Source organism: Ambystoma mexicanum, chromosome 4p (assembly GCF_040938575.1).
Source record: "Ambystoma mexicanum isolate Mex_15411 chromosome 4p, UKY_AmexF1_1, whole genome shotgun sequence".
In the NCBI taxonomy this organism is placed as follows: domain Eukaryota; kingdom Metazoa; phylum Chordata; class Amphibia; order Caudata; family Ambystomatidae; genus Ambystoma; species Ambystoma mexicanum.
Window position 1 is genome coordinate 189361672 of NC_090927.1, and position 19165 is coordinate 189380836.

Here is a 19165-nt window from a genome sequence, read left to right on the forward strand (position 1 = left end):
AGCTACACGCTGGAGCTAATGAGCGTCATGATGTGCTTGGGTGTACGCTGCACTGTATAAATTCCATTAACATAACATAATAGCTTCCTTCAATTTCCAACCATGTTAGATGAACCTTCAATCCCTAACGTCAAGGAAATTGATAGAAAAATGAGTGACAAGCAGACCCCTGATGTACATGATATGTCTTTCCAAGAAAGACAGGCCCAGGGCAATGACTGTATTGCCTTCCTTAAAAACCAAAAGCAAGTTTGGGATGTCATATGGGGCTGTCTTACCTTCCTAGACTTGCTACCCAAAATCTAAAATAATCGGAGACACTGGCAATGAGGCAAATAGAGCTGGAGTTTACAGATTCAAAAAGATAATGTACTCTCCAAAATCTCTCAAGGGTTTGAAATAGAACATTTTTAAAAGTCTGATGTACGCTCTGAGGCTCACATTTCATCATATGTGGGTGCATAGTGTAAAGATGGAATTACAACACTTACTGACGATGCATGTGGAAGAGCTAGGATAAGAGCTAGGAAAGGAAGAGCTTGGAAAATCCTGATCAGTGCACAATATGCATAGCAAAACATCACAAGATGGTACCTGGTTCCCAGTCAAACAAAGCAATATTAGAGCAAATGGTCTAGCCTACGTTGGCAAGGTTGTGAGCGATCAGGCAGTTTGGTGGCACTGCTCAAAGCTCATTTTTACTGGTAATAGACTGGAAGAAGTGTTTGCCAAATGACAGCAGTGGAAATAACTAGACACATGAGCCAGTCTCCTGGGCGTGATGGACGATATGCACACTGTTAATGATTCTATCGATAGAGATCGGATTGCTAAATCTTTATTGATCACGAAGACCATGATAGCAGCACAGTGGAGGTTAACTGGAACCGCCTCCACTGATGAATGGCTGGAGAATATGTATAATGTATTAATATGTGAAAACATTATTTACACCCTTAGGGAGGAAAGTGCTAGATTCTTTGCATTCTTGGGAGATTTTTTTAAAAATGTGAAATCTAGGAATAGGCTTATACCTGCCCAATAAGACTAAGTGATTTGGGTCTTTTGAGGTGCAACAGAAAATATGTCTATTTAATGAATATTCAGCCAATCGGAAATTCAGTAGTATGGTGGGGGATGTGTTAAAATGTTTAAGGAAAATAAGACATGTAATGGTTTGAATCCTAGACATGGTCATGAACTGGAAAATACTGTTTCATGGATCCATTTATTGTTACATTGCATACTGGAGGATTGTGGATGGTGAGGCAGTTGTCCATTTTCTGTAATTGGTTGACCTATTTAAACTGATTGTTGTTCTAAAGCATGTGCTTTGTCTTTATGAAAACTACATAAAAACCTCCTGATTAAACAAATATATCAAGGTACAGTTGTTGATGAGTCAGGGAATACCTTAAATGCCATGTTTCAAACCTACAGCATCCTGACCGGAGATTGTATCAACGAGCAAATCAATTTATTGAAGCATTGTTCCTTGGCAAACAATGTCTCCACTGACAATTCAGTGTACCAGTTTTACCCAGCACACAGACCAACAGAAGAGTGAAACCATCTTACCCAGTGTCTTTCCGGCATTGAATTCACATCCTAGGAGGGCAGTGGCTCTCTGTAAAGCACAAGCAGCACAGAGAAGCATCGCAAACAAAATACTGGCTTCCAAAATGGTGGCCAAATCAGTTGTAGACTTGGACCTGGCTAAGTCTGAAGCAGACCAAGGTGCAGTGAAGGCCCATAGCAAATTATAGCCCTGTGTAATCAGAAAACAAAACTGCAGACTCTCACAAGTTCCACCTGGTGGGATGAGGAGAAAGCCCTATTCAATCCAGGCAGCCAAGCCTGACGGTGTGGGGGCCAGTAGCAGGAGGTTTACATTTGGAGAAGGCTGGAGAGATAGGGGCATTGGACAGCTAGACAAGGTGCTTAGAGGTAGAAAGAAGTGGAATTAGAAAATCAAGTGGTTACATGATGACTGGAGATTGAAGAGGAGGTGATAATAGTAAAGGTGGTAATATCAGAAGCAGAAAAATGTGGTGCTAATAAAGAAAGCAGTAACATCAAGCATGGATAGCAACCGAAAGAGATGTTGTTAGTAAAATAAGTGGTAACATTTGGGGGTGAGAGTGGAAAGAAGGAGTTGAAGGTGCCAACATTAGGGGGCAAGTGTAAACAGTAGGGTGTGGTGGTAGTGTAGGCGATTTTAACATCGGCGTCAAAATGTGGCAGACGCAGACGATGAGAAGGAAGACATTTAAGGACGGAGTGTGAGCAATAGGATATGGGAAGGTGGCATAGTCAGGAGGAGGATAGACCCAGGAGAAAGGTGAAATTCCAGCATGCAGAAGAGGTGTTTTATGAGGGCCTGGGGTGACACAGAAGCAGTCACAATGGATTAAGAGAATGGTACGGGAGAGGTGGGTGGAAAGATCACAGAATGAAGGAGAGGAAGGAATACCATGACCTGGTCATCCATAACAGGAGGTCAGCCCTAGGCAGGATCAGAGGGGAGGGGGTAGCAACGAGACAGGATCTAGACGTTTACAGTCAGTTCAGTGAAGGAAAGTCATAGAAGCCCAGAGTGTACTCACTCCACTGAAGGAATGGGTGGGATGAGTTAGGTCTCCCTGCCATCTACTACCAACAATCAGCACGACCACAAAACCTGGTGCAAGAGTGAGAAGAAAGGTATGTGACCCCAGAAAGTTTAAATCTAGAGTAGGACAAAGGAGAGGGTTCAGGAACCTCATGAACCCTCAATGCCAGAGGAGAGGGTTGTAAGGCAACCTCTAGTGAACTCTAGAGACTTCGACATTGATGCTTGAAGTGTTATGGCTTGACTATCTGCACCAGGCAGAAGACAGAATGAAGTCCATCCTGATTAATATTATTATAATTGCTGGTGAGGAGATCTCAGTTTCATTTTGGTTCATCTTCCCTTGTACAAAATCACCAAATAACCCATATTACCAACAGTATGTGGTATTGCCATCCTTGATCCCAGGTGTATTAAGGGAGCCCTTCACCCCTTTTCAGAGATTGCACAAATCAGGGGGCATTTCTGCACATTTTAAAGTGCAACCCAAATTCACAATGTTTAGGTGCTTTAATATGCACTGATTTGATCCTGTCATGCATATGTTTTTTAAGTAGCACAGCAGCGGTACAAAACGAGATAGAAATGCTTTTTGCTTTTTTATGATATTTCACAGCAGATTACCCTTTAAGAGCCTGTCAGTGAGAAATACACTCCCAGCACCCACCCGGGTGCAAGTCATACATTAGTGTTGAGAGAGTGGCATGGGTCTGACCAGCGCATTATTTATGTTGGCGCACAGCACGCATTGAATGTCCAGGCCACCTTTGAGCATTAGATGATGTAGGGTCCAGAGGAGAACTATCCTGATCCCCCATGATAGGTTGAAGTCGCAGGCTGCAAACCTCACTGATCATTGTTAAATTCGCTAAAGATTACTGTGCCTGTTGCAGACACACACACACACACACACGCGCGCGCACACACAAGTGCCAATAATTGTATTGCTACATCATGCATCCAAGCCTGAGGGCCAGAGGGCCTATGCCCCAGAAAATGGACTGACAACAACAGGACTTCGACCACAGGGTCCCACTGTAAAAAATCAACCAACATCACCCAATGGTTCACTGCGTGACAAGTAGCATAGCATGTTACTATACTGGCATGAAAGGTTGGAGATAAGAAGAAATATCCACAGTGCCAGATTAGCGCTGCACTGAATGGCAGCACACTTTAACAACTCGGTGGGCTGCAGCAACTACCGCAGCACTGACATGATGGCAGATACCCTACTTAGACTTGGCTTGTGGAACTGCGCAACTTATTACCAAGGAAGGGGACCCAGCTGAGAGCGGGAGTTTGAATTTTTACAGACAACCCTGGCAGTATCCAGTGATTTCACTGGTACAAACACTGTTGGAAGAACATCAAATTTGAGTGATATTAGTTAGTAGTTGACATAGAGGCCGAGTGCGCAGTAGGATAAAAGGGCCCAACCAGTGTCTGATCGGCGTGGCAGCCCTTCCTGGAGGGATTGCTGGTGCTGGGGGAGGAGAGGAAGGAAAGCAAATAAATTGGCAAGTTGAATGGGTGAAGGACTGAGAAACGTAGTCTGTTGGAAAGTGCAGGAGGAAGTATGGCACAGACAACCGTGGAGTGGCAGAGCGAAGAATTGTTGACAAAGCCTTCGACTGGGTTAAAGGAGAAGCAGAACAAGGGAAACCTTGAAGGGGAGAGAAGAAAAGGGGATAAAATAAGTGTGAGACATCGAAAGGCGCCATAAAGGGATGCAAGAAGATTGCAGGAAAGACTTTAGCAGAAAATCAGAAACAGAAGGAGAGAGATCAGAGTTTTGGAAAGCCAGAACAACCCAGGGTAGGAAGAAACAAAATAGGATGGGAGGTGAAGTGGGCCCCTCCATCGCTGTGTAGTGTTGAGTAGGAAGAAGAAAGGAATAGAAGCGATAGACCAGCAAAGGGATCAGCACAGAAGATTAAGGAGTGAGTTAGAGAGGTCCTACAGAGGGAGCACCTGTTCACCCTGAACTGGCCACAAAGGTAGTTCCAGTATTCCAGGTTGAAGTCCTAAAGTTCCCTGGCCCTAGTGAGATCTGGGGAAATGTGTGGCAAACATGGAAGCAAGACCGCACCCCAAGTGGCCGGTATGTGGGGAGGTGCACCTAAGGGACCTCAACATTGTGACAGCAGCCGAAAGGACCAATCCAAGCACAAAAGAAGAACAGGGGACACTTATAACAAGATTGACTTTTGCTTGCCACCCCAGGTGGATGAGATCCCGTGAGGTAAGTGATGGGCTGATGGACCATTATCCTCAACAATGGAATTTGCTATTTCTTTCAGTTCTTTTTAACCCCCTCTGCCACCATCCTGTTATTCAGTTCACCCAGCCCCTTTGGAATATTGGAGTTATTTCGCCTGTTAAACCCTTATCAAGGGAGTGCAGAGTTGTCTATTGATCCTCGCTCATGGCTGCCCATTTACTCATCCTTTAAGGAACTTTCTAACGCACTGCAATTCCCCCCCCCCCCTGCTCTTGTCTTCTTCTTGGTCCCTCTGCTTCTCATCAGGCCCCCTTGTGCTCTATTTCCAACTCTGCCGTTCGCACCCTCGGCTGCATTTCTCCTTACTCCTCCATTTCCCCCACCCTCCTCTCCTCATTGGTTATCTGAGGCTCGCCTACAATTCAGTTTTCTCCATATAATTTTTAATATGTGCAAGGCTTGCACCAGGTTATCTCTGCTTCTTGGTTTCTCTGTACATCCCCCCTTCTCGACCTCTGCAATCCAAATCCCAGTCCCTTCTGTCTGTCCCCAAGCCCTGTTGCACTCAATCTCGTTTTCGTTCTTTCAGTCTTCTTGCTCCCAGGTTCTGGAATGTTCTACCACTACACATTTGCGCTAGTCCTGCTTACTCTCGATTTCACACATCTCTCAAAATCTATCTTCTTTCCACTTTGTCCTATTTCCTTTGCTTTTGGTTGCTATCTATGATGAATCTCTTTTTGGTTCCATTTTTAACATTGTATCTGTGATGCTTTCGCCAAAACGCCTTATAAATCAAATAAATACAAATACAGAATTCACGCATGGGTGCTGCAAAAAAAATGAAGGTATACCTAGTTTGCTTTTAAACATTTTGGCAGAAATGCACAAAGATCTGCAGGTTGGAGCCAGAGTTGGTGTTGTGGGAGAATGGACTACTATGACTAGGAAAGTCAGGCAGGGTTGATTCCTGTTACCAACTTTTATAGAAAGAAAAATGCTCTCCCTTTCCGGTGTCCCTCAACTGGCCAATGTATGGACTGCACATCAAATGTGCTACATTTAGAAATGGCTGAAGGAATTGTGTCAATGATATAGTACTTTTTGATCCCAGATGGTCGAAATACATAGAATAAACAAAGGGCACTGAATGGCAACGAGAGAAAGATGAGCAAGTCCCTTTCAAAGTCAAATTCCCGGGTAGGATGCAGCTTCAGTTTATCTGACACAGTATCTTACTGATAACTCTCTGTCATCTATCGTGGTCCATTTAAAACGAATTAGTTGCCCACATTTTGGCTTACTGCACAAAAATCCAGACTCGCTTATAGTGGAAAAGGTCACTTTAATGTGACAGGCCAAAGCTTATAAATAACCGCTTACCTGGCCCCCATGGCCTTACAGACTAACAAGATGTTTTAAACAACCAATTAATAATTCAACACTTTCATTTTCCCCAAAAAATAAATAATTAAACCATTCTCCCCTCTCTAACTATCCCTAGGTCCCTACCGTCTCCTTACCACTTCTCAAGGCGTCCCGCTTTCTCCCCGGGGCCATGCACCTCCAGGTTCAATACCTGTTCCCCCGGGGTAGCCCATTTGTGCTAACAGCACCACCCCCATCCTTTCCCGCGCCATTCCCCCATTGTGCTTCCTTCCCCCCACATCTAAAGGGGCCATGCATGACCCCGGCGACCAAACCACTTCAAAACCCATAAAACTCCCCCTACACCAAACTCCACCACCCTATGACCTGCAGCCAGTCTGACCTGCCACATCAGCAACAGACATTTTTACATCACAACTTCCCCAACCTGTCACACAAAAACTACCCGAAAATTACTGACTTTAAACAGAGACAACAACCCGTGACACTATGAAAAAAGGAATTAGCCCGACAGAAACCACCTTACAATGAACCCTCCTCCCCCTGGAAAATAAAACCAGTCACCTGATAAATAACCAAAAGGGGGTGGGAGGGCGCTTTCCCGCGCCATTCCCCCATTGTGCTTCCCTCCCCCCACATATAAAGGGGCCATGCCCCCGGCAACAGAAAAAACCTCCACCAAGGTTTTCTTTCTGTCCCACCCCTACTATTCTTTTACTTCCAGCTCCTTACAATATCTCCCACCAGCAAGGTAAAATCCGCCAGATAATAACTATTCCCGAAAACTGACAAGTGGACACCATCCTCTCTGAATATCATGAATCCTTCATAAACTATTTCTTTGTGGTCCAAAACCTTTACCGCCGCCGAGGCACACAATTTTACCATCTCTCCGTTATCCCCTTCCTTGCCCATTCTATCGTTCCCTCACTTCTGGCTCCCCTCCAAACTCTCTGCGGCAACAACTAAGTCCAAACTACACATGCTTGAGGCCACATTTCTCGGATCCATGCCAAATCCCTTTTCATTTTTTTAAGAAGAGCCACACCTGTATCTCTTACCAGGTCATTTTTCCCTGCATGAATGATCACCCCCTCTGGAGACCTATAGCGTTCCCTCAACCCTGCCAACATAGGCAGTAGCTGATCCCAGCGAAGCCCCCCTAAACCAGACCATCTTACCAATGCCTCTTTATAGCTGCAACACAACTGCCTGCCAAAAACCCTTTTCTCTGCTTCCTTCCCCACCCACTTAACAATAGAGTGGCCCACAATCCAAATTTGCGGCATCTCCCCCGGCCTCCGAGCAGCATCTGAAAAAGAAATTACAATATCACTTCCAAATCACAACCATCCTAAAACATGCTACACTCCTGAGATCCTTCGAAAACTTCTTTTAAACGTCCCCTTTACCCAGATCCCTGACATACCCTTTATATCTCCCGGACTTCCACCGCCCCAAACATTTCACCTTATCCTCCGATAAGCCTAACCTACTACCTTCAGATGCTGCACCCATCCTGAATGAATGAGTTCCAAACTCCTCTGCCTTTTCCCCTACTGCTACCAAAACCTTTCTTAGTACCCCCAAAACTTGCCCCACTGATACTGGTGCCCCATCTTCATGCTGAAAAACCAAACCTGTCCTCCCCCCACAACGCTCCTTCCACACCAAACCTGTCTTAACTGGGTATAAATCCTTGCTCCCCGACCCAGCAAAACCCAAGAGCCCTTTCCTTTTTCATCTGTCTTAGACCTCTTAATCTTGATGTCCAAACCTAACTCTGTAAAATGATCATCCCAACGCAGTCCACTTACCCCACTTTTCCCCCCACCAACTCAGAAACCCTAAAGGCTCCAAAGAATAGCCATGTAAAGCAAGTCACAAACAACTCTCCTTCCCAGGCCGACCAACAAACTCCCCCCACAGCCCGACACAACCTTGTTAGCAGTTCCGCCAATACCGGTCTCCTCTTGTCCTTTTCCTTCTTACTTTCCCTTGCCCATCCTTCCAACATCCTGTTCGCCATTTCTCCACGGCTCGGCTGGAAACCCCAAAACCACTTCCTATAAAAAGCGATCCCTGCCAATTTCCCCCATTATAGTTGCCCTAGACCAGCCCCTATCCATACACCTCAAGAGGAAATTAGTGGCATCATCCCTTCTCCGTTCTTCCGCATTCCCTCTACCCTTCCAACTACGAGCTCCCCCTCCTATGAAATCCTCCCAAACTCTCCTGTACGCCTCTCTAGATGCCAGAGCAAGCGAACCCTCCACCAATGCAAGTGCTCTCAGCTTCCTATCTTCCACAGCTCCTCCGGAATCCGCTGCCCCTCCTGTTCCGCTTCTGGAGCCAATCCACGGAATATCTGCCATTGAAAACAAGATAATGCATCAGCGATGCCATTATCCTTCCCCGGCACATGTGTTGCCTTAAACACCACATTCCATTCCATGCAATGCAGAACAAACTCTCTCATCAGTCTCGCCACCCTCTGATCCCTTGCTGACTGCCTGTTCACTACATGAACCACGCATTCGTTGTCAATGTTGAAATTCACTTTCTTGTTTTGCAACTCCTTCCCCCACAACTCCAATGCAACCAGCAAAGGAAAAAAATCAAGGAATTCTATGCTCCTTCCTTCCTTCAACCAAAGCGATGGCCACTTCTCTGCACACCACTTTCCTCCCCAAAACACTCCAAAACCTCCCGCACCTGCTGCATCTGAGAATATTTGCACCTTCCATGACACCGGATCTCCCTGCAACCACATGGACACTCCGCTAAAGCTCTCCAAAAAACACAGCCACATCCTACAATCTTCCCAAACTGCACCTGATACCATTACCCGATGATGTGGGCACTTTGATCCTACCATAGACCGCACCATGTTTCTACAAAAAGTCCTGCCTGGGGCCACCACCTTGCATGCAAAATTCAAATGCCCCACCAATCTCTGCATTTCCACTAGCATCATCTTCCTGGCCCCCACCGCTTTCTCCAGCAATCCTACCAGTTTGCTCACCTTGTCCTGCGGCAAGCGTGAGGTCATGGCCACTGAGTCCAATTCAATCCCTAGAAATGTCAACACCACTGCCAGCCCTTCTGTTTTGTCTTCTGCTAAGGGCACACCCAACTCCCCCATCAAGTCCTGAAACAACTTTAGCATCTCCGCGCACTCCCTCTCTCTGTCTGCCCCGCTAATGAACAGAAAATCATCTAGGTAATGCAGTACACCTTCCAAACTGAAACTGTATGAGAAAACCCACTGTAAGAAGGAACTGAAACGCTCAAACAAGGCGCAGGAAATTGCACACCCCATTGGCAAAGCTCTATCAATGTAGATGCTGTCCTCAAATTGCAATCCCAACAGCCAAAAATCCTCTGGGTGCACCGGCAACAACCTGAAAGCCGCCTTAATGTCACACTTGGCCATGTAGGCCCCACGTCCCGCTTTCCTCACCAAATACACCGCCTGGTCCACACTTGGTATACAACCCTGCACTCCTCAGGGACAATGAAATCATTGATAGACATGCCCTCGGGCCATGACAAATGGTGTATCAATCAGAATTTCCCGGGGCTTTCTTAGGTACAACACCCAATGGGGATACAACTAAATCACCCGGCAGATCATCAAATGGCCCTACTACCCTCCCAGCCGCTATTTCCGACCTGAAGAAATACTTATTATGAGCAGCTAAAGCCGCCGCACACAGCGTGCAGCCGTCACTACAATGCCTGGAGCTGCTAATTCAGCTAAACAGGTGTGGCCCCTTTAAGAGGGATTAGTACTGCCACCTAAGGCCCCAAACTGTACACCGCACTTAAAAGCAGGGAGCCGGCCGATGGGACTTGCATGCTGCAGCGGCAAAAATCTGGATGCCACGCGCAGTGAAAGAACACCGTCCAGAAACCGAAAATCCCCCCTCAGAAACAAGCAGAAACCCGGGCCGAACAAACAACCTACGCTCACCGGGAACTGGAATCAGATGGATGAGCTGCTGCCTCTTAACCTGCTGAAAAAACCACAGAACCACCACCCAGTCAGAGCGGCGCTCTACAAAAAAGGTAGGGGAGGTGCCTGATGTACAGCACCTCAGACTATAGTTATATATATAATTTTTAATTTCTATATCAAATAAACTAATCTAAACCTACCCGACCTACTAAATAGCTATGCTAACCTCCCTCACCTCGTACTCGCCAACTGCGCAGCCCCACCCGGGAAGACTCGGGAGCAGGCGACCTGGGTCAAACTCAAACCCCAACCGTCGCCTGCTCCAGAACCTCCCCTCCCTCGCACTAATTGTTACTGCACTTGCCTGATTCGAATGTCACAAGGCCTAGTAGGACCGTTATTGTTAGCTTCCTGCCTTGACCTCCCTCCCCTTTTCTGTCTTTTCTGGCACCTTGAAACATCATTTGTTGTAAAGGCGCCTTACAAATATCCAATAAATAAATACATCTGAAATGCTCCCTTGGTTCAACAGTGCAGTGCCATATCTGTAGATAGATATAGGCTGAATCGTCATGCAACTTCAACAGGTGCTAAAATGTGTGCGTTTAGTGGTGGTTGGCGTGCTCTTTAAATGAGACACGGAGTAACATGTTCCCAGTGTAACAAAGAGCTGCATGGTCATAGTTCTAAACAAGATCAAAAAACAGACGGTCTTCTTTATTTATGTAGTGGTGAAACTAGTGTTGAGGAAGTTGTGTACATCCGGGAGGGCACTGCAGAATTGACAGATCAACACTGGAATTGTTCCTTGATACCATGAGAGATGGTAAAAATGATGCAGCAGACAGATTCCGCATTGGATTGACTAATCTGAGGTCAGCCACAGACCCAAATTCCTCAATCTTCCTTGCAAGTGAAACTTATTTCTTGCCAAATTTCACGATTTTCTGCTTTCTACTAACAAACCATCTGTTCATTTTCATCCACATTGGATAGAAACTAGAACATTTTCTTGAGTCAGTGTGATTCGGAAACTGAAATATTATGACAGCAAGTACCACACATGAAAATAGGTTTTGCAGCTTCAAACAGTTGTATTGTACATCAGCGATGACCACCTTCTCCTAGCAGGAACAATCCTTTAAGGGCTCACTGAGCTAGGGTACAGCTTTATTACAAGAGCAAGACACTAGGACATGCTCTTGAAAGATTCCCAAAAATGGAAGGTCCTTGCAGTTTGGAGGCCCTGGGATAATAAATAAACACAGAAAAATTCTGTTTCACATGTACATTGCTTTTCCACCCTTGACTGGCAACATTAGCACCAATTTACTACAACATGTACTTAAACTATCTAAACTTCCTGGAAAATGGAACATGCTCATCTTGACATCTTCAGTCCTCTAATAGTTGGACAAATATTACTAGTAACCTCCTTCATAGTCTCTTAATACTAAAGCAATCACATAAGCTATGCAAAGGCCATGCAAGTTCCACAAAAACAGGCATAGGGTAAAAGAAGCATCACATATGTGCTTATTTTCACCAGACCACCAGATGACCCACAGAATGACATAGATGCCATAAAACAACTCTGTGTGCATCCATGCCATTTTAGTCGGGATTCCCTGGATGGAGAGGGACTCAGAGATAAAAATGGGCAATGTGCTTTTCTCTGCTCCTTTCAGAGAATCAACAGGCTTTTCCAACCGCATCGCAATGTTGATGCAGGTGGAGAGGCAGGATTCCCTATGGATTGTGGCCACTCTTGATGGAGTATGTAAGGGTCCATAACAGGTTTGACTGCCATTGCTGATCACCCCATCACATTTCTTTAGATAGAGCAGATACAAACTTGTTAAGCCAGGATAAATCTGCGTTCCGGTGCTTGGAGTCACTTTGTTTGGATTATTATAAAAACCTGGTAATGTGGAGCCTGATAGCAAGTAAATGTGGTCCGGGTCCTACTCCTACTCCATCAAAATAGTTGGTCAACTGTGGTGCTCCTAGTCCCTTTGTCCTAGAACCACCACACTGAGCATTTTATGGTCCCCCTTTTTGGATAGCCATAGTCCCGAACATCCTTAATGCACAGGGTTTGCGGATCCTGAATCCAGGTTCACAATTTGTTCGGGTCTGCGGTCCAATGAGGAAAACAAATCGGCAAACTTGCAGCAAAAATCTGCACACCCACAGTAACCAAAAAGAGATGAGAAAATCAAGATAAGTATTATAAAAAAGCAATCCAGGCCTGGGAAGGAGCTGAAGCCCTGTCTCAAGAGGTAAAAGCCTCGGCTCAGGAAGAGACTGAAGCATTGATGCAAGCAGGGGCTGACATATTTTCCAAAAGAACATCTAAAGCCTAGTGTGAGAGAAGGATGAAGTACTAGCAGGCACGTTAGCAGAATCCTTGACATGCAAAAGACCACAGGCTTTAGCCCACAAAGCAGTGAAATTCTAGAACCTTAAGATGGATTAAGTTCAGACTGGAGAGAGAAGCCCTTACTTCGCCCTTAAGAAGCGGACATCTTTCTTCCACAGGAAGTAAAAGGCCTGAACAGGTCGACAGGTGCCAGCACCAATGAATGAATCAGGGCAGGTGAATAAATCAAGCTCTTGAAAGAGCAGATGGCCATGCCGAAAGGAAGAATCCATCCTTACAAAACACAAGGGCGATCCTGAGAGGACAGACTACGGAAAAACCTGAGGCCCCTGAATAGGAAAAGACTGGTAGAAGAAAAGATCCAGTAGGTTAACTGGTGTGAGGAACGTGCCTAGGTTTTGAGGGATCACAGGAGAACGAAAAAGGGGCTGTAGTACATCTACCCCAAGAATTTCCTTCAGGGAAACTTGTGGGTCCAGTGTCCACAGGGACCTTGACTTCGAGAATCAGATTCCCCTTCCCAAAATGAAGGGAAAGATTAGGGTGTAGTCTGCGTAGGCCCAGCCCAGTTGGGGGGGAGCAGCAATCACAGCCCCTTCAGGGCAAGGGCTACATTTCCCCCTGAGGATCTAGGGAATAAGAGGGGAGATATTGCAAGATCCCAGACCCTGAAGGGACTAGATCCCAGTCCCTGGAGGAGGGAGAGGACACAAGTTTAGAAGAGAGTTGTACAATAAAAGGCAGACACCATCAAGACAGGACAGTGTTCAACAGCTAGAAAGAGGATGAGGGTCTTAGACCTTAGGAGAATACAGAGGTCCTGGAGGACCTTGTTGGCACAGGGGAAAGTATCAAGGTGGGTGGAGGAAAGAAATGCATGACTATGCCAGGGGACAGGATAGACAGTCCAGGCGTAAACAGAGAAAGGAAAGGGCTCGGAGCAAACCCAGAGAGGAGATGGAGATGAAAAGGGAATGTGGAGCCAGTACCTTAAACCCCATCAGGGCCAAGACAGCCTCTCAAAAACACCATGTGGGGCACCAGCCTGGCTGAACTTGTGCTGGTCCATAAGAGGAGTGGTCCACAGAAATTACAGAGGAGGAGATTGTGGTGGAAAAAGGACCACTCACTATTCCAGGAAACTGGCGAACAGTTTATTAGTAAACGCAATAACGAATAACAGACCAACAGCAGTGCAAGTGAGAACCTCCCGCCCTCTTTGCACCGTTCTCTTATACTCAAAGGAACACATGCATTTCAATGGAAGCGGTGATCAACACAGGGCAAGGAATCATACTGAAACAATGTTGCTGGCAGAGAACAAAGCCTCATTATACAAGCATTTGTTATCAGCTGCGCTGTTTCGTTTTAGTGTTATCACGGAGGATAGCATATCGTAATACATATAGTCAAGATGAATATATTCCTCAAAGATTCACACATTCTCCGAGGCAGACGAGAATGCTTGCACTATGATGACTTTCATCCACTAATGCTGCTTTTCCTAAAAGCGGGAGTCTAAAACACGCTTCCATATGCCAAAAGGGAAGCACGTCAGAAGTGAGAGATGTGAAAGCGAGTGTCTCTACTGTGAGGGTGCAGTAGTGAGAGATCAATACATCAGTGGCATTTGTGTTACTACAGACGTCTATTTAAACGTCTATTTAAAGGAAAAGAGGGTTAGGGGAAAGGCCTCACTAGCCCTTACGCTAACAGGGGTTTCCCTGCCTCAACACAAATCTTAAATGGGTCCGTCAGGATGTCAGAATAATGATTAGTCCATCGTTGTGTCAAAACCCTAACTCTAGCCCTCACATTAACAACTCAGTAAAAAGGTGCAAAGGGGTTGTCTTCTTAGCAGATCCTTCACAGTTCTTTTCAAAGTTCCAAACACAAAGTTCCAAATGGTGCAAAAACAAAGGGGTCAAGAGAATGTTTCCCTTCTCTTGACTTCTCACAATGTTCACAAGTTCCAAGAGGAAATGCCTTCTTTCCCTTGGGTTCTCTTCCACTTCCTTAAGGTGATAAGAGAATATCTCCCTTCTCTCAGCTTTGCCACAATGTTCACAATCCCAGGGATTGTCTCAGTTTCCCAGGTTTCTCTTCCTTTTACACAGCCAACAGGATTCACTCTTCTCCCCAGTACTGTGACTAAGAAGAGAAGTAACAAATATTGTTCTTATATGCATGTAAATCCCAGAAATCGCCAGGTTTCAACAATTCTCTTTCTAGGTAGACTTTGTATACTATCCTGCCAAGTACTACTGATTGCAATAACTGTCCTTTATTTGGGTGCAAGTCCCAGACTTGTCTGGTTTTAACAGTTCTCCTTTTCGGTAGAGTTTGTGGACTCTCCTGCCAAGTACTACCTATTGCACAGCCAACCTGGTTCACCTTTCTCCCAGGCACTGTAACTATGAACATGAGCAACTGATGAATTTCTGTTATGGGTGTGAGTCCCAGACTCTCCAGTCTTTGGAATTTCTCTATTTGGGTATGCTTGGTTTAATCTCCTACCAAGCACTACCATAAAAGATAAAGGATGTAAACGTTTCTTCAATATTACTTTCAGGGTACCAGACCCTAGGTTTGCGTTATTCCTACACTTTCTTCACTTGCCACCACCCTCTTCTCATTAGGAGGGCCCCAGACCCTAGGTTAGGGTTATTTCATCCCCTTTTCTGCTTGCCACTACTTTTTCTGCTTGTCAGGGTCCCAGACCCTGGGTTCGGGCTATTTCTTTCCCTTTTCTGCTTGCCACATCTTGCTCTGTCTTTCAGGGTCCCAGAACCTATGTTCAGAATTTTGCTCTCCCTTTTCTGCTTGCCACCACTTTCTCGGGCTCTTAGCATTTCCCTGCTCCTTCGCATACCCGTTTACTTAGTTTGTGAGGATGTCCACCTTCTCCCAGCTTCCTCCGTCAGCCGTGGGACTTGTGGTGCTTAGGACAGCTTTGTTTGGTCTGCGGTGGCTCTGCAGCCCCAACCATCCTTCAGAGAACCGTTGCACTTTCAAAGATTTGGCGAGCCCATCGCCTGCCTCCGCCAGCCTGCCATCCTTTCCTGCATCTCAGGACTGGCTCCGGAGCTCTCTGCTTTTTCCTTGGCATCCCGGCTTTCTTCCTGTGTCTGGCTGACACCTGCCTTTCTTCACGTCTCCTCCAGGGAGGACTGGTCCTCGTCAGAGGTTTTTCTTTCCTTTTTATTCGATCGCTGCATTCGACTAGATTGAAAAGGCTGGTCTGCTCACTGTATTTCCACAGGGTGCTCCTCTGCACTCTGCGCATCTTCTTCCTCTCAGTACTATTCTTCAGGATTTCATGACTGTTCTTCTTCCTCTCACTATGATTAAAGGGAGGACAAACTTCTACTTTGCTGCCATACATAGTGGTATGGAGGATTCTAGAACTCCAGACAGGGTAAGAGACTGAGGGAGCTGGGACCATGGTCGAAATATACTGTGTCTCTCCTAGGGTGTCATCCCTCAGCCCATGAGGGGGTTCCCTTCCCATGTGATCCTCTCACGGTGCACCACCGCCAGGGGGACTATTAGACTGTGACCACACCACCCTGTCCACATGACAAGGGCGTTCCCCCATGGAAGAAGGGACGGCACACTACACATTACGCGAAACGCCATTATTACAAAAACATGCCCAGTAAGTCTAAAATCTTGCCTCGCACAAGCAGGAGACAGTGTTTTAAACATGGCTATCTTCAGTATCAGCTCACCATTATATAATGCAGTTATATGCAAAGAGAGCACATAAAATGTTCGATTCCCCAACCTTTCCCCCACAGTTCCCTCATATGAGTGCTTCAGTTCAGTCTCATCAAAAACAGCTCTAGGAAAACAAATTTTACAGCCTGGCATATCGTAGCAAACTGTATCTTCAGTCACATGACAGCAAAGCACTTGGCAGTTTGAGAAACTTCAGAATAAGTGTTGCATAACCAATAATAGAGGCACTTAAAAACCATTGACAGACAGGATAGACTCACAATTATGACTAGTGCTATAAGTAAAATCTGACCAATAGACCTACATTCCAAGACCCAAAGGTTCAGGGAGCTTCGGAGCTGGTGTGAAGGAGGCTTACAGTATGATGAATGCAGGTGACTATGTCAGTAATATTACTTGAGTACCTTGGTATACAAGTACGGCACTCGCTCTTCATGACTGCACAGACATCACCTTGAAATGCCAGGACAATATCTAAATCCATACGATTCTGAAGCACCATTGGTTCTGATGGCTAACTGACCTCGAAACAATAGCGTCAAGGAGGATACAGTAGCATTTACAATATCCTCTACCAGCCGTGACAATTGAGTCAGGCAATCTCTATTTTAATCCCTAGGGCTGGTATCAGATATCCCATGCACGCAACAAAGTTTTCCCAGGCAGTACTTCTCCTAGGACGGGACCGAGCGGGAAAGGTATGATGGACTGCAGTCAGAATATACCCCATGTAACAACTCCTTCCCCAGTTGATTGGTTAACCGGGGTAAGCTTTATCACCACAGGTGAAAGTTACGGAATATGTAGCGTACCCGGACTGGGAGAATGAAATATTATGTTCGAAGGCAAATTTAACATTGTTAATCACTACACTGGAATATGTAGACAGGTAATAATGACATTTGCTGATTCCCATGAACAAAGAACCTTTGCTAGTATAACATATGAAACCAATGGCTGGGGTGGAAAGGTGGAGTGCTGCTGGTTTAGTACTTACTTGATCTGGGTTGGGGAAATTCAGAGGACTGGTAAAACCCAAATGGGAATGGGGATCCCTACATGGTCCTAGGCCCTGGGAGTGGATAATGTAAGGGTGTGGAAGGAAGAGACCGGCACACAGGGGGTATGTTTCTGGCTATATACTTTTAGTGGTAGTAAAATAAAAGAGAAAACCTTATCTGACCCTTGTTCTAAGAGGGGTTTCCGTGCCTCAAATAATACTACGGAGTGTGTCAGGATGTCAGCCTAAAGCAAAGAGTACACCGTCCTGTGTCCAAAACCTCTTTCTGACCATTACACCATATACAGAAGTAAAGAAAAGGGTAGGTCCTCTTGATTCAGAAAAAGGGTTCATTTCTTTGGGACGATAGCCGAAAGTTCACTTCTGGGTGATTCAAAAGGAAATGTTCTTCTTAAGGGATATGTAAAGAAATGAGCCATCAAAACTCTGCTAACTCAGACCTTCCCTCGGGCTCATATGAATGAACTACTAATACATTAGGTCTGATTATTACTATTGGTTGATATGTAAAACGGGGTCCAAGCTCTCATTGAAGAATTTCTAGCAATTTTAATGTATATATTATTTTAAAAATGTATATTATAACAAACCAAAGGAAGGTTTAATAGTGTCAATAGCGATTGCCTCATTGATTAACCAGGGACGGTCTTCAACAAATATTAGACTTGCCATCCATCATCAGTGTATGCATCACATTTCTAAATTTTATTACAAAACACACAGTAAAATAGCATAAAACACATTAATTCATGCTTAAAACCTAATGATCAAGTCCACAGTGTGATGTTTGGTTACACAACAATACACATCACTGTGAACAACATTTGTTCCCAGTATCCCAATGATTTGGTGTACACAAGTGTTGGTTTACTACACACACTTTGCACACTGTCTATAGCCCAACTTGTACACGTTTCTGTCCTGTGAGGCCTATATGTGCCAGACATTTATCAGGGGTATAGTCCTTTTGTGTGTATCAAAACGTAGCTGGACGCTGTTTGCAACCCTCTATCTCCCTGGTCTCATTGAGGATACCTACTGGGATAAAGACACACTTTTAGTACACTGGTATGGTCTCATTATTGGACCCTACATATAACCCTTTCCCCAAGGGTGCAAAGATACATTATATCGTGATGTACCAGAGTGGTTGTGTAGAATCACGCGTCTATCAGCCACCTGCAACCATTTGTGTTGCAGAAATATTATCTTCCTGATTTCGGAAATAACAGTCTGCCTTCCACTTGCTACCCGAAAATCGAATAAAACAACCTCAATGGAAGTCTAATCGTGTATGACCCACTCTTCCGACTACATTCTTACCTCAGAGTGTAGTTGTCTCTTTAATCCTATGACCAGTCTTTCCAACGTGCTTCATCTCACAACAGCGTTCTGGCACTGGCTACAAGTAATAAGTAGAAACATGGGGGTCAGAAAACTCAATGATAGTGTGTCCCCCATAGAGCCTACGTGGACTCGTTTCCCATGAACCTGATTACGAAACCACTTACTTGAGGGCCAGGTTAATCTTTGGATCTCACGCCCCAATCTCAAAGGTATATCATAACAAAGTCTCCCCACAGTAATATTACTTTCAATGTCTTTGTAGGGACATCTGCAATATATTATTTTAAAAACACAGGTATGACCAAATACACACACAATTAGAAAAATTACAAAAATGACTTCACCGGCACTAAAAGTGTGTGACCCAACCACATAGGGACTCTAAATTATATAATGAATTCCAAAGACAGATGCCAGTTAAATGTCTAGTACCCCCTGAATGGGATTAATTTAAAAAATGATACACAATCTAAGGCGATGAGAAATAG

General features: G+C 45.1%; 1 protein-coding gene across 2 annotated transcripts in view; it reads right to left on the bottom strand.

Annotated features, from left to right (window-relative positions):
* NCOA1 (nuclear receptor coactivator 1) overlaps nt 1-19165 on the bottom strand; it is a 1575181-nt gene that overhangs the window by 1521605 nt on the left and 34411 nt on the right. Inside the window, exon 2 of one of the 2 annotated variants that reach the window (XM_069605681.1) lies at nt 18654-18732. The exons of the other annotated variant lie outside the window; for it this stretch is intronic. The gene's annotated coding sequence lies outside the window, so the exon portion shown is untranslated. The remainder of the gene's footprint in view (nt 1-18653; nt 18733-19165) is intronic. 2 annotated transcript variants of the gene reach the window in all.